This window comes from Dipteris shenzhenensis, chromosome 17, assembly GCF_047967505.1.
Source record: "Dipteris shenzhenensis isolate YYH24624 ecotype China chromosome 17, Dip_SZ_1.0, whole genome shotgun sequence".
Taxonomy (NCBI): Eukaryota; Viridiplantae; Streptophyta; class Polypodiopsida; order Gleicheniales; family Dipteridaceae; genus Dipteris; species Dipteris shenzhenensis.
This window is the reverse complement of record NC_141612.1, coordinates 38,404,005-38,421,512: the sequence shown is the minus strand read 5'-3', so window position 1 is coordinate 38,421,512 and position 17,508 is coordinate 38,404,005.

The window sequence follows — 17,508 nt, the reverse complement described above, 5'->3', positions numbered from 1 at the left end:
TTTTTTTCCATTCAATATCATTATAGCAAATGACTAGCGTAATCTAGAGATTCCATATATGATAGTATTGGTTCTTCCAAACGTGTGAAATTCAAGAACAAGTTGACAATGTTCTGAGATATGTTGATAACATCAAATAGAAAGAGTATTGGAAGAGCATAGATCCTTTAGTTCCTTAACACATACATACATTTTGGAGAATTATTTCCATGGATATTTATATAACTTTACATTTAGAAAAATAAATATGCCCACCTTCCTTTACTCTGCTCTTAGATTGTAATAATGTTGTGGTAAGCCATACTTTGACACATATAACCTATAGTAACTTGTCCATATCTCTATGTGATCTCTACTGATAGATGGTAGTGGCAAATAACTAGCGAAGGAAAGGTAGATAATTAGTCCATCTACCTGTATATATTTAGAATAGCAATGAAAAATATTATAGAACATACTTTATATATAATCGCACTTGATATCTCTAGAATCTTACATTCCATGTAGTCCACAAATTGTCTCGAACCCCAAGGATGAAAGCTACGCCACAAAAAAGATGAGAATATTTTCATATTCTAGTGAACGCTATTGTAAAGTATGAAATAATCAACATGGCCAAAGCTAGATCAGCCTAAATCATGAAATCTAGGTAGTGTTCTGATGCACATTAGATAGGACATCCTTAAGCTATACATAGGGAATCCATCAATGTATATACTTTATGCAAATCAAGTCATTAAATATATAATATACTAGAGGAAGTGAAATACTTAATAATCACTTGAATAATGTATAAAAGAGAATAAAGAGTGTGGAGAAGAATTAGGTTGGAGAAGTTTAGCTAATTGCACTATAGAATTACAAAATAGTATTCAAAAGTGAATCAAGATCTAGAGAGTGGACTACTTACTCTTGATGATTGTGAATGAGGATCTAGAGAGTGGACTACTTACTCTTGACAATTTGAAATAGATTTAGAAAGCATGGAGCATACACAAGAAATGAAATCATTGCTAATTGCATCCCAAAATTACAATAAATCACCAAAGATGCACAAATTGTCTAGGCATGGATATAGAAGTCACAAGAACCTTGTAAAGTAGACTACATTGTAATGATCAAGAGTAACTCACAATGTAGAAATCATAGACCTAAGACCATATTTGATGGACCGTTTTGAGATCTAAATTTGTAATCATTGTGAACATTTGTTATTGACATGGAGTTGACATGCAACAAATAGGAGGGTGAATAGTGAAGTTGATGTGATGATAGGAAAACAAAGATTTGTGTTTAGAAGACATACAAAACTTTCAACTTAATGCATCCAAAGAGGGTTTGTAAAGTAGGAGGGGCCAAACAACCCTCACCATTAGGTGCAATGTGTGATTGGTTAATTAATCAATTAGAGATAGAGAGAGAGATAGAGAGAGAGAGAGAGAGAGAGAGAGAGAGAGAGAGAGAGAGGTGTTTGTCAACCACTATGAAAGGCCAAAAAGGCTTAAGAGAGTTGTAAAAGTTTACTAGTCACTTGACTAGTAGAACTTTACAACATTTTTGCTAGTCAATTATTAACTAGATATCCAACACTACAACACATTTGCTGGCATGCCCCCAGAATTTTTGGCATCATTTGGTGATATACACACATTTGTTGAGCAATGCACTATATTTTCTGGAGATTTTTGATGAGTGTTTATGACTGATAGGAAAAGTAAAGTAAGAATGAACACATGGCTATTACCTTTTTATTATGGCTTGTTAATTAAAATCCATAATTTTTTGGGAAAGTGTGTTATGTTGAGATATGGTGCCATGAGCACATAATTAGAGGCTAAGGTATGGTATAGGAATGTATTAAAGTAGCAACCCTAGGATGTGGACTACATGATGTGGAGATGTGGATCAAGGATATCCACAAGGAGAAATGTGGATGAGAGGATCCCACATGTGTTGACTATTCTAAAGGCTCTCTCTATATAAGAAGCCTATCTTTGTATTGTTCAAATACACATTGCAATAGATTGAGTGTTTCCTATTTGGTGTCTCTCTCCTCATGTTTTTCAGTATATGGTTTGAGCCTCCTTAGTTCTTCCAATGATCTTGTGTACTAGGCTTAGCATGATCCATATATTGACATAGCATTCTCCTTAAGAGATTCATCAGAGTTCTCATCATTCCGTTCTTGTGAGAAAGAGATCTTAGAGTCCATTTTATCCTTAAGGAGAGAGAGAGAGAGAGAGACAAGTCTATCCTATCCTAGTTTGAGAGAGAAAGGTTACTTTTTGAGTCTTCACCACCTCTTCTTTAGCTCAAGCCATGCCCATTTCTTTGGCAACTCGGATCTTCCAACTCACATAGCGACTCATCAACAAAGCAAACTAGCAGCAATCACTGAAGTATGAGCTGCTCAATAGATAAGGAGACTACTTGAGTGACCTTGCAACTAGAAAAGCTTGAGCTTCGTTCCTACGACGGAAACCGCCATCTAGATGCTTGCCTTGTTTGTAGAAAGATACGGATGCACAAGAATTCCTCGCTTTTGGAAGCAAGCCAATCCCTTCTAGCACCGTCTACACAACTCTCCGAATGAGTAGTGATTCGCAGATGGCTTTACCACAATGGAGGAGGACGGGTACCTTCTTGTAGATGTCCACAAGTTTGACTCCTAGCAATGAACGGCTAACCAACCTTTGCATAGCGACTCGAGCATGAGCTAATCTCCTCCAACAGAAGGCTCCTTCATGCAAGAGCATAGGTGACTCTCCACTGATGAATGACAACCAGCCTCGCTCCAATTCTCTGCATTGCTACCACTTCTGCCCCCTACAACAAGCCACAAGCAGCCGTCAAACGTCCCTCCTAGTGCATAGAGCTATGCCTACAGCTCACGGGGTCTCCAGTTGACCAGTGATGCTTCCACCTACTTTGCCGATGGATTTCTCCACACCAACAGCACTCTAGCCCCCTCATATATGCCTCCAGAGCTCACACAGCTCTAGAATCGACCAGCCGCTCCTTACGTTAGCGTATTCATCTGCAAGACCGAGGGTGCCACAGCCAACAAAGCCGTCCTCTGCACAACATCATCTCCATGCAGGTCTATCCAAAAGCCCAAGGCTTTAGCCTTACGCCACGTGGTAGATAGGTGTAGTTAAGCTAAGTTTATGGTTAGGTTCAATTGCTTAGTTTAGTTGGACCATGGTATAGTTTATATAACCTTGGGTTAACCTAGTTGGGCCAAAAGATTGCCACATGGCATAAGAGGGCCACCTCAGCACAGTAACCCCTTGCCAAGCATAGTTTGCAAGCAACATGTGAATCCACGTGCCACATCATCAAAGCCGACCTCTTCCTCATAAAAACTTCAACCATCCGTAACTTTCAATCCAAAAAGAATTTGCACACACTCCAAAAAGAAAAAGTGATCGTCTTTTGTAGCTCTATGTGCTTGTTAAGTCAGAATCATTGTATGCAATTAGGCACTATTAGATTTGAAATTTTCTTCAACTAGTAAGACCTTTGCAATCGCAATATGCACCCCAACTATTCAGAAGTTCACCGGGGAAGGATTTCATAGCTAGTCTACACAAATGAGGTATCTCTTGATGCATCAAAAACTTTGGAAGACTGTAAAAGAAGACATACCCACTGCACAAAATGATGCTTGGAAGGAAAAAGATGAAGCAGCACTATCACTCATTGGTTTGTACTTGGGTCCAAACATAATTCATCATATAGACTCTGCCAAAGATGCATGGGATGAGTTGAACACAGTGTTCGGTGCAAAAGCCAAAAACCAAGAAATTCATCTTAAGATTGAATTCTATGGCTTGCACATGAGCTTCAATGAATCCATGGCACAATTTGTCAACAAAATCAAAAGCATTATGACTCAACTAGAAGGCATAAATGCAAAAGCAAGGGAAAAAGATGCACTTGCAATCCTCCTTAAAGCATGCCTGCAGAGTACAACGCACTGACAACCACTTTGAAGAATCTTCCAGATCCAAAGTTTGAGGATTATGTATCCTCTCTTCTTGAAAAAGAAAGAGAGTTGAAGGAATTGACATCGACATCTACATCAACATGCATCAACAATAATGAAGAACAAGCATTGCTCAATAAAACATCAATGAAGTGTTACCATTGTGGAAGGATGGGTCACTATCAAAGTGATTGTAGACCGAAGAACAAACCAAAGTGTCACCATTGCAAGAAGTTGGGACATAAGGAAGAAGGTTGCAGATTGAAGAACCAGCAAGTCAACTACATGGACTCATCATCAAGCCATGAGTAGAATGATAAGAACAACATATATTGAGAAGCAAAAACCTTTCCATCTTTAGCCCACACATTTGTAAATCAAACCTGACCACGTGAGAGTAATCATCTAAGCATCCAAGGGAGGATTTGAAAGGATCATGGCACTAAGGGGAGGTGTTGAGATATGGTGCCATGAGCACATAATTAGAGGCTAAGGTATGCTATAGGAATGTATTAAAGTAGCCACCCTAGGATGTGGACTACATGATGTGGAGATGTGGATCAAGGATATCCACAAGGAGAAATGTGGATGAGAGGATCCCACATGTGTTGACTATTCTAAAGGCTCTCTCTATATAAGAAGCCTATCTTTTTATTGTTCAAATACACATTGCAATAGGTTGACTTTTTCCTATTTGGTGTCTCTCTCCTCGTGTTTGTCAGTATATGGTTTGAGCCTCCTTAGTTCTTCCAATGGTCTTGTGTACTAGGCTTAGCATGATCCGTATATTGACATGCTATTGCTTCACAAGGCAGAGTGATAAACAAGTGTGCATCACAAATCAAGAAATTCTTAAAAGGCTCTTTCTCCAGTGGTTTAGAGTGCGATACACAAGGGTGGGGTGCTCTGGCCCGCCGACTAGAGAGGCAGTGTTCCAAGCACATTTCCAAGATCCCCCGACAAAGGGTTGACTTTTTGACACCCTGGTAACTGCAATGCATGCAACACCTTTTTGGGAGAGTGACCTTTCAGATAGAGTGGAAGAGATTTAAGAGGCTACAGGTGACTATGGGATCTAGGATGATTCGGAGTACGCCCTAGGTCCCCCATCAAATCATACAAGCAAAGTTTGCCATGACCTCTCTCTAGGATGATGCCATCTTCCAGACAATGATATTCCTCCACAAAACTTGGGCCTTACCCCAGTGGAGATTATGGAGGCTAGTACTAGAGACCAGGACAGTTCTACCATGACACTTCTTGAGGGTCTCGAAGTATGGTCTCATCATCAGACCTCAGTATCTCGAGGATAGGAGAGTCTCACATGCACTGAGTGTTGCCATTGGATAGTTGCGAATTTCATCACATCAGCTGAGGATTGAGGCAGGGAGAGCTACATGCATACCCAGAGAGCAGAGGATCTATAGACTATGCACGATGGGTGAGGTCAAGACAAAGGAGCATTTTCTATGTGTCTGCTTAGTCTATTATGAGATCCAGGGATGGTATCACGGCCTCTTTGCCACACAATGTTGCAATGTGATGCCACTAGGTAACATTATTTCCCTAATGAAGTGCTCTCTAGCAAATGTGCTTTGTCCTAGAGTGATATATTCAATTTTTAGCTAGCGCTTGATATCAATGATATGAAGTGATCTGTGACATCAATGTGGTTTTTTAGAGAGTAGCTAATGCTTGACCCGCTTGATTATCACGATATATCATTGTTGGCTTTGTCTCATCATAGTAGTCTAATTTTTGTAATAGTCTTTCAAAGTCATAAAGCATAACATGTGCTTGATGTGACTGCTCTATATTTTTCCTTTGTAAAAGACAATGAAATTATTAGGCCTATTTGTTTTACAACCATGTTATAGTAGCTTGACCAATAAAAAATTCATATCGTTGTGTGTCTCTCTCGATCTCATGATTTGATGTGCATAAATGTGCAAGGCTTATGTGTACATGCCAGACTTTCAAAATAGCTATAGGCCATAAAATTGTACCTAGCATGCAAGAATATTTACTTGATATTTTTAAGAGTGATGGGTGTCCATCGTAGTGAGTACATATTCATCCTTCAACATATGCTCTCAATGACATAGGTGGTTGGGGCACTATCTTGTCCAGTAGACTTACACATGAGTATGAGTATATGATAATGCAAAAACTACAATGTAATACAAAGAAAGTTTTTTCTATGTCAATGTGTGACTGAATATAAAGGCGTGTTTGGAAGAGAGGACAAAGATAAGGGGAGAGACTAAATGAATGTCAAATTGATAGAGGGGAGAGACTAACATAATATCATACGCAGGGGTGAGAACTAAGAGTGCAATAACATTGACGATAAAAAAGACTAAAAAGTTATTTCCATGGGATGCACTAGAGAGAGAGAGAGAGAGAGAGAACTGCTGACAAAAGGTTTAGAGAACACCAATTGGGCCAAAAATCATGTCAGTAATCAACCATAGTGTGTCATGCCATTTGTGGCACATGAGATTCATTTTAGTACTTACACTCACATGAAGCAGCTCTCCCCCACCTTGTACATGTGTGAGGCCTCCTTATTGTTGATGACTTTTGCTAGAAAAGGATTCTATGTGAGGAATTACAACTCATTGTGATGTGTTGAGTCTCTATTCGAAGGTGTGAACCATCTTTAAACAAGATGAATTGCATTCATGTGGCCTACCCGGGTCCAATAAGTTGATATTAGTGGAGGAAGATAGATGGATATTGAAGACTAAAAGGCCAAGGAAACAATGTAAGTTATCAAGATAGCCTAGTCATGGCACATATGAATACTAAAAATGAACAAGTTGCAAATTATGATGGAAAGGGGAGAAGAAAAGACGAGAAGGAGAAGGTAAAAGTGAGTGCGCAATGGTTTTTGAGGGAGAGATGCATGGAACTAGCATGCTTCCACCTGCTGATTACCGATCAAAAGAAAAGGTGATATGAAGGGAGAGAATAAGAGTAATTTCATATGACACCACATGGTAGTAGTGTTGACTCCACGAGCATGATTACCCAGATCCATAGTGCCAGATAGGGATGTTAAATTTACCAGTCATTTTTGGACTGCAATGTTTGAGACACTAAGGACTGATTGAGTAGTGGGGATCATCCAGAAATAGATGGTCAAATAGAAATAGTCAACCAAACTTTAGAGGATATGCTTAGAGCATGTGTTTCATTGAGGCAACATACTTAGGACAAGCGGTTGCCACTATTAGAATTTTCCTACAATGATAGAAAACATTTCTCTATAGGGATGAGTTCGTTCGAGCTGAACTATGGTTATAGACTAGCAAATCCAACTACAGTTGGAATACCTCAAAAAGTGCCTAATGCTTCGAACTTTGTGCTTCAGATGCAGGAAATGCTAGCACTTGTGAGAGCTATGGATAGAGCTAAGGCTTTGTGGATGAAAATACGTCCATTAGGGAAGTTAAGGAAGGAGAAAAAGTTTTCCTCAGAATTCCTTCACACTCCAAGTCTTTGACTACAGGAGAGTGTGCTAAGTTATCACTCCGATATTGTGGGCCATGGTTAATTCTAAAAAGAATAGGCAAGGTGCCTATAAAGTACAATTGCTTTTGAATCCAAGGTCTTTATGGAAAATGGATGCTCCATTAGACATAAGTGGAAACTGACTTCTGGTGGTTAGAGCATTTTCATCGTTTTTTCACCAATCTTAGAGTGTGCATCTTTCTATCGCTAATTCTAGCCTTCCTCTCTCAGGCTCATGATATTACAAGTGGAGTGTTTCCACCACTCCACACACACCCAATGATCCCATGTTGACTACACTTGACTATTCTTTTGACCCTTTCCCATCGACACAGGGTTAATATAAACCAATGGAGTCACAAAACATTGCTTTACATGAGCTGAAGTCCTCAAAATTCCAACCTGCACTAGGGAAAGCAAAGATGTAAAATAGGCCTCCCCTTTCATGGCACTATTTGTAGATCTAGCTAGATGTAAAATAGGCCTCCCTTTCATGGCACTATTTGTAGATCTAGCTAGATTCATCCAATCTAGGTCCTACTTCAAGTGGAAGAATCTACTAAACTGGTGGAGAAAGAGGATTATGAGTGTAATATGGGATGTGATGGACATGATAAGGAACCTCATGATGATTAGTGGGAGGAGGAATGACAAACCTGCCATCTCTTACTATACTCGATCTCTAATGAGGAGTAGGGGGCATAGAAGGATCTTTTCGAGAAGAGGGAGAAGCTTTCTTCTTAGGCCTCACTTTCTTCTTTGCCATGGCAAAATGCCCAAAGAGTCTACAAATACAACTTTGATTGTGACGACCTCCAATCTCAATCCTTACAGAGTTAAAACCTAAATGTTTTTTATGCTTTTACTCTTCTAAAAAGTTAGCATAATTTTAACTTATGTTGGTTTCAAGTCAAAAGTGTTGAAGCATTAAAGCATTCATTATCAAATGATGTACTAGGAAAAAACATTTAGATGCTCATCTCGAACTCAAGGTAGTTTCAACATGCAAATAATGAGAATTGCATGAAACCCTAAGGAAACTGGAGTCATAATGAAGTATGTAGTTGAGTTACATGCATTTGATGTTTTCCTATAAATTTGATATAATTTCAACATATGATGCTTCCAAGTAAGTGGTCAAGCGCATTAAATCATAAAGCATCATTTACCTTTTTAAAGGGTTTGTCTAACACGTGCATAGTCCTTGAAATTTTTTGGTAAGCTTTCTTATCGATGGGCTATTAATGAGTCTCACAGCCAGCAAATTCTAAATTGTACTACACTTCACTAGGTGTTGTATGAATATGAAACTAAGGCCACTCATATTGTTGCGCATTAAGTCATGTCATGGGATACATGGGTTTCCATATCACTTTAGCACCTAGTTTTCTGTTTGTCACAAATCATGAATTTCAAAATTCTTTGCACTTGATTATTGACATGCAAAGAACAAAGACGTCCTCCTCAACTTTTTCCTCCTTTCAACATTGGCATTTCCCTTCTTGGAACATCAAGATTTGGATGTATGGCCTTGCTTGACTATTTGCATATGACCTTTGTGACAATTCTCTTCCTTATGGTGCAAATTTTGGTGAGATAGCGTCTACCTTTTCTCATTTGAATTTCCTAAGGACCCACTTTTGGATTAAGGTTTTACATCTGATAAGATCAAAACAATAAGGTTTTATTAGATCAGATTTTGTCCACTTTTTCTCAATCAAATTGGCCAAGGACCCATTATGCACTCCTTACAATACTTTAGGTACCTCTTTGATGGTTGTATGTGTTAAAGATAGTGTAAATTGCACGATCCACATAGGGCATAGGGGAAAACCCTAACCCGAACCCTAGGCGGTTCACATGTATATCTTCATGTTCATTGTCAATACACTTAGTGTACAGGTAGCTATATCATGTGCACTCCTCTCTCTCTCCCTCTCTCACTTCCGCTATCATGGTATCAAAGCCCCAGGTGCTCCTACTCCCTTCATGAGTGTCAAGCCCTCCTTCCGTGAGGCATCCTCCTTTGAGAGAGTTTTTTGTTGACAGAGAGAGAGAGAAAGCCCTTGCTTCAGTCAAGGCACAAGCCCTCCTTCTGAGGCACCTTCATCACCTCTTTAGCTCTCTTTATAGAGCTCCATTCACTCTCCATTGCAACTTAGAAAGCTTCCAATTCCGTCATTCGAATCGTCTTCTATCTCAAGTTGAGTGATCCATTCTCATGAGTTTGTCATGTCTTGAGGGGTTTTTGGTTGCGAGAGTTCTAGTTCTTTGGTTCTAGACATCTCTAGCTTTTAGTTTGCTGGTCAATCACAGACTCAGGCCATGAAGTGCCATCTACAAGAGAGCCAAAGATCCTAAGGCTCTAAAAACACTATGAGCAAAGGCTTCTTGGCCTACAACCCAACTGTAGTGAAACCAGAAGCTCCTCTACACCTACAAACGACCTTGTTCATAGCTTATGGACAACACACTCCACAAGTTTTAGCAATGCCAGGCGCCCTACGTAGTAGCATCGAAATAGTAAACAAGTCGGGATGATGCTCCAACAGCATGGTGACTCCGCAGACATGAGCTCACAAGCAGAAACCGAAGTCTTCATCCAACACGGCTCCAACCTTCTCTAGCCTCAACGAGCTGTGTACGGATCCCTCCATCAAAGTCGACCCCGACTTGCCAAAGCTCCAAAAAATAATTGACCGGCATCAGTCCTTCATGCTCAGCAGATGACTAAGACAAGCAATGTCTACACGCAGCCTTCATGGGAGGTGCTAGCAACTCCAAGCCTTGACGCCTCCACCATCTACCCAAGTGAACACTCTAGTCAACTGCTAACGATGGCCCTGCAAGCCTCAAGATTGTTCACCTAACTAGCCTCAAGCAAGGCAAACCTTCAGAAGCTCACAAGCCACCATTCATCCACTCACCACAGTCAGCAGTCATTCCTCGAGCTACTTCAACGTGACTGCTGACTCATTCACAACAAACCTCGGTCAACAGTTGCAGAGGCCCCGCTTTGAGAACACCAATAGCGAGACGGAGGTGGCACCAAACCTTCAACGAGTGCCTTGATGACTTTTTCAACAAACTCCTAGCTCCAACATGGTGAACAACTAACAAAGAGCACCGGCACTGATGATGAGAAAGGAACTATGGGCAACGAGCAGCTTCCACAGTTCTCTCCATCTATAAGCCACGCCACCACCAAAGCGTAGCCTACATCAAAGCCGCCAACCTCTAGTGCCATACGAGCCTCCCAAGCTCCTCCATTGACTCAGCAACATGCCAGTCTCTGGGCTCACAGGCGATTCCTACATGAGCTTCTACTGCTCCTATGCAAACGCCCTCAACTCTCACCACTGTGACGCCAAAAATTGATATTTTTTATTTGGCATTGGTATTGTTTTCTTCTATGTTTGATAAGAGTTGAAGTATCAAGTGATAGCTAAGCGGCTCTCACTTATTTCTGTTTTCTAAGATATTGTATGGGATTGAGAGGATGAGTGGAATGGATCATTGTAAATACCATGTGTATGAATGATAATTACCTTGGTATGGGGTGAGAGTTATTTGTGTATGGGATATTATGGGGTTTTTACAAAATAGGAAGAGTGAGTCATATAAAGAGGTGGGCTCATCTCCATGTGTTCCAATAATATAAGAGAGGCCACATGCCAAGCGTGTGGAAGGCATGTGGAGGAGTGTGGAGTCAATAGGAATCCTTCTAGAATTCCTATGTGGAATAAGGAGGATGTGGACATATGGAAAAGAGAGGGTCCCTATGGGCTCCATTTGGGGACACTCTTGACTTTCTCAATATTTTAAGAGTCTTGAGCATCTTTTGATGGGACACATGGCAAGAGTAGCCAAAAAGGACATGGATGGTGACATACGGGCTTATGTGACTGATGGGGAAAGGAATCAACAAGTGGTTATGCATAATAAGTTGGTCTTGGTATACTAAGGCTCTGTGGGATCTTGTTTGGATCTTGTTTGGGATATTATTTGAATCTTGGTGTTTCCTTTTTGTGTTTCATCATGGTGAAGATTCCATTGTTTTGAGGGACCCAAGGGGAAGACTCGGAGTCTTATATTCAGGATTTTGTTCGAGGATGCCGGCTTTCTGGATGGTCCATGAAGGATCGAGTGGAGATTTTGCCTGATTTTCTTGAAGGTGTAGCCTTAAGTTGGCATGAGGCCTTGTCGGACTCTATCAAGGAGGACTGGGACCAAGTGGTGGCTGCAATGAAGTAGAGATTTGGGGCACTGGGGTCGCCAAATGCTTTGATGTTGTAGTTGGACCGGTTCTATCAAGGAGAGAGTGAGATGGTCTCTGTGTTGGCAATCCGATATGAAACTTTATGGACAAAGGAGGAAAGGGCAGCTTTGTGAGCTGTGGCATTTGCATCATCGGCCCCTCAAAGTCTCATAAGGATGGAGCACTTAAAGACAAGCAAATTTGTTATGGCTTTGGAGCCTCGTCTTCGCTCAAAAGTAATGAGTAAAGATCCAACAACATACGTGGAGGCACTTCGCATTACGACCAAGAAAGAAGCTTCTCTAAAGATCGAATCCTCTTTTTTGTCTTCAACAACTTCAACTTCTAAGGTGAAGGTAATGGGCACTCCTCAGGTAACAAAGTCCTCTGAGTTAGATCATAATATCTCCTAATTGATGGAAGAGTTTGCTGATTTGAAATTGCATTTGGTTAATGCATAACAACCTAGAGCACCAAAGAGTGAAGATAGGCCTCGAGATAAGAGTGGGGTCACTTGCTATGAATGTAATGAAAAAGGTCACTATTTCCCCGAGTGTCCTAAATTGAGAAAGAAAGAAGAAAAACAAGTATCCTTGTTAGAAGCTTCTTTAAGGGATGAGGAAAACAAGTGATAGCCTAGCAGCTCTCACTTATTTCTATTTTCTAAGATATTGTATGGGATTGAGAGGATGAGTGGAATGGATCATTGTAAATACCATGTGTATGAATGATAAATATCTTGGTATGGGGTGAGAGTTACTTGTGTATGGGATATTATGGGGTTTTTAGAAAATAGGAAGAGTGAGTCATATAAAGAGGTGGGCTCATGTCCATGTGTTCCAATAATATAAGAGAGGCCACATGCCAAGCATGTGGAAGGCATGTGGAGGAGTGTGGAGTAAAGAGGAATCCTTCTAGAATTGCTATGTGGAATAAGGAGGATGTGGACATATGGAAAAGAGAGGGTCCCTATGGGCTCCATGTGGGGAGACTCTTGACTTTCTCAATATTTTAAGAGTCTTGAGCATCTTTTGATGGGATACATGGCAAGAGTAGCCAAAAAGGACATGAATGGTGACATACGGGCTTATGTGATTGATGGGGAAAGGAATCTACAGGCAGCAATTGTAAATGGGTGAAGGAGGGTGACAAAATCTCTATAAAAGGAGCCCTTATCTAACTTGTTCATCATCTCTTCCACCATTAGGCCCCATGTTGCTATAGCCCTAGTCTCCTCAAGCCTCTTCCATGAGCCTTCTCTCCCTCTTGTAGATATTCTCTTATGTAGACTCTTGAGTCCCTCTCTCTTTAGTTCATTCTCTCTCTTGAGTGTCTCTTTCCTTTTTCCATTGTTTTCTCTTCCAAAGTGCTTAAAAGTATTGTCTATTCGGCTGCTCATTGCGCGTACATGGTTTATTTATTTCCCAAGCCACAAAAGGAGCTCTTCCTTCCCTCCTAGGTGACCTCTATGGGACTTGGATCGTTGATGAAGTCTAAGCATGGAGGTAGTATTCTCCCAAGTCGGCACCAGTAGAAGGAGTAGGTGTTTTTCATGACAGTTTGACCCCCTGTCAGTATTTTGCTCATAACTTTTCGCTCGATGGTCCGATTTGGACGAAACTTATATCAGTGCGAAGCCATTTCAAAGCACATCTCAATATGTGATTAAATATTTTATATCATGTCTTTGTTGAAAGTTATGGGTCTCTGTGTCATATGATAGTTTGGAGAGTGTTTTGAGCTAAGTGTAAAGGTGTCTATGAAGGATGTGCAATGTTGCCTCAGAACCTACTCATCGAACCCAATCAGCCCCTTCAAACTCCTCGATATATATTAGTTCATGTCATGTTGAGCCGCAAGATCTTCTTTCAACAACGTATCACTCTTCTCTTTGGCACAGACTGGCTTGCTGATATTATGGCCTCTGCTGATCCTTTCCTTCTCCCTATGCTTGAGTACATCACTTGGGATGTCACCATCTTCATTATCATCTAAGGGAGGATAGTATGGTGTGGTCTCTTGGTATAAAATCTTGTTTTTAATGTCCCTTTCCTAGTGATGAATATCTCTATCACTCAATTTGAAAGTAGTAGGAAGTGAAGAGGTGCGTGAAGTTTATTACCCCCAACTTCATGTCACACCACCTCCACAACGAGCTCCAAGAAAGCTCCAATGCATAGCAACGATGGCGATAACCCGGATGTGCTCCCCTCAATAATGACGGAGTTCTTTAACAGAGACAAAATCTTTTAGATTCAACTGAAATCTATAAAGATTCTGGCCCACCTTACCACTAAGGGTTGGGCCATCACCATGCGATGTGGCACAATCTCAAAGCTACCATATCATTACCTTATTCTATCACCATGCGGCAGTCCTTCTCCACCACTTGAGCAAGGCCCTCTGGCTACCATGTCATCAAGGCATCCCTAGTGCCACATCACCATGGACCCATGTGCCACATCATATCTATAGGCCATTTCATCATGACTAACATGTCATATGGCATGTGTTAATAGTGACACTTAAGCAATAGCCACATCGTCCTGCCATGTAAGCATTCTGCCCAATTAACATGCACAGTCACCCATGTGCCACCTCAGCACATAGAGTGCCAGCCAGGCACAGCTACCTCTTCAAAGGCACAATTGTATTCTACATGATGTGACCACTAGTTTGCCACATCACCCTCCAGGACACCTCATCCTTTTGGACCCCCTCCTTGGATCAAACTTTGGCCATCCTTCTGGGAGCCATAACTTTTGATCCAGGGGGAATTTGGAGGTGATCTAAAAAGAAAAAATTCTCTCCAATCTGCTGAGCATCTCAGATCTACCATCTGATATTTCTACAGGCCAGCATCATTAAAACCTTATCATCAGAACCACCTCTTGATCCTTTGCAACGTACCCAGTGCTTAAAATGAATGAAGATAAAATTCATTTGCTCTTTATCAAAACATTTCTGAGATAGTCCTAGAGTTGTCATAATCAAAAGATAGGAACATAGGAGTCATCTGTATCTTCTGTGTTGTCATCATTGAAGTAGTCAAAGTAGTTGAAGATCTCTGAGTCCCTAGAGCTATCAGTGCCATCTACACTACTTTCAGTAGGGATTTCAAAAGGTGTGGTGTTGTCAATCCACTTTGAGTATGTTCTTTGCTAGCTGGATGGTTGTTCTTTGCTAAAGAACATGTATTGTAAATATTTATGATGATGATGTTCTAATATAACACAAACTTTTTTTTGCCCAAAAATAAATTCATTTGCTACATTTTGCGATACCACGTGTAGTCTAGTTGTAGACTAGCATAGCCATAGAGGATATCCAACTCCACCAAGCCAAGTATGCCATTGCCGCATTATTCCCACCGGCGTCAGTCCATGTGGTTCTATCATCGGTGTACACATTCACAAATCTGACACCAGTTCAATTCTCTTGGCACTCGACAGTTCAACACTCAGCGTGACACTTGGGAGTGATCTTCCTCTCAAATTCAGGAGTGTTGCATTCTTCTTGCATGCACACATGCCACCCATGTACAGTCACATTTGTTGACTATTTTTTGGCATTGGTTTTTGCACACATACATCAACCTTGTATAGCCTCTTGGCTACTCCCGACACCCAGTTGTCATCATTATGTTTCAAGCTTGATCCTAGGACATTGCAGTTCTCACATGACTTGGTTTTGACAGTTTAGTGTAAGCCCCCTAATGGCAGCTCTCACACAGTGTTCTCATGGGTAGACACTCTCATCGCTACACGAGAAAGCCTCTTGCACAGAGCACTAGACCGCCGCCTCTAGCATGGAGTTATTCTCATCACACAGCTGATGATACACCAGTCATGACTCTGATGAGATCCGTGAGTGGAAATAGAACCTTCTTCGACCATTTATTGCCACAGGGCATGTACCAATCTACGATGTAGACTCGAGCCTCATTGGCCTTGCAGATTAGATGCAAATGCTTTAGATGTTAGCACAGATCAACCCGCAGTTTTTGATCATGCACATTTCTCAATAAGGCCTCAACACAAGGCACATTTGGCAGTAAGCCCTCAGCACGAGCCAAATTTGATGGTAAGTCCTCAACATGAGGTAGTCTCATGTACATCAGCACAATCTAATTCTAGTGATGTATAGCCATCACATTTATGCATGGATCCGCCGACTCCATCTTTTGCCACTGATGCAGATACATAACAAGAGTTCACTAGTGATCATGTAGTTTTTCAGCAGAGGTAAGTCCTCAGTACGAGGCACTCACATCTCCAGCCACATGCGGGGATTTATGCCACAGTGCATCTAGCTCTCCATGTGATTCCATTCTAGCATCCATCACTGATGCTTTCACCTTTGACATAGAGCATCCCATGGGCTCATTTCCCTTTAGCACTTTAGATCAGTAAATCAGTCTTCAAGACATTTCATCATCGGCTCAGTCATGCTGCATTGCACCCTTGGATCCAGTTATCATGACCACCTTTTATCAGCAGATCATTCCTCAACACGAGGATACCTATGCATCAGTGTAGTCTTGGCCCAAAGTCTTGCCCCAATGCAGTGGACATTATCAGGTTCTCAACCATAGCGCAACCTAGGGAGACTCAGTGTTTCATTATGCACTAATGGCTATCATATACAGTTCATACTTGATGCAAATTAGTGGTTGTATCCATGACTTCATATCAGTCCTTACATTAGCATTTGGCACCTCATATGCCTCAGGGAGATCTTATGCATTTTCAGTTGTATTTCACCATATTGTGGACCCAAGAAGAGAGAGTTTATGCCACAAATAGACATAGACGTCCATTGTTTTGTTGCAGTTCGACCATCAGATGATGAACATGAGAACGTGAAGTTTTGGGTTGCAAAAGTAGTTGACGTGAGCATGGATGACCAGGGGAAAGCTACAACATTTACAGTGGTATGAGCCAAGGGGTAGGAAGGAGAACCAAGATAACAATACATTGTATAGTAGTTATCTAAAAAAGAAATGGGTCCCAAACCATGATGCAATTTCAAAACTGTCCACAGAGACAGTCATAGTATCTTGGAAATCAAGGTCGAATAAAACAAAGAAGCACATGGGGTATGATGTAGAAGACAAAATAAAATTACCGCAACCAATTATTTCGCACATTACAAAGTTCATGAAGATGCTCGCCCAGGAGGAAGTAGAAGGAGATAGCGCAAATGAAGAATGCTCATGATAACACCATTCAAATATCGAGAAAGAGTGAAGGTGGTGGTGGTGGTCAAATGAGAGTGAATGAAGATGGCACCCAAGCGACAAGTGATGCACAAAAGGACATTCAAACAAGCAAATGTTTGGATCGCTCATTTCTATGATGATAGAAAAGAACATTCAAACAAGCAAATGTTTGGATTGCCCATTTGTACTTAACTCACTGTAAAAGGAAAAAATAAATTATTGAAAAGGCCCCTTTGTACAAAGACTCATCCAGAGAAATATTTCTTGTAAACTTATGATAATGTAAAATTGCAAGCATAGCTATTGCTATTTTTTAGAGTACAAAAGAGGCTTCCATCATGTCTCATGTCTATATAAACCTTTTAATTTCTTGAATATTCAAGAGTGTTATAGTTTTCTGCATTGAAAGTAAAAAGAGTCTTGCAAGTCTCTTGTGTATACCTTTTTTAAATTTTGTGAAACTTCAATAGCGTGGTTTTTCATGGATTTAAACTAATAACTCGATGGATTTTTTAATTTAAGCAT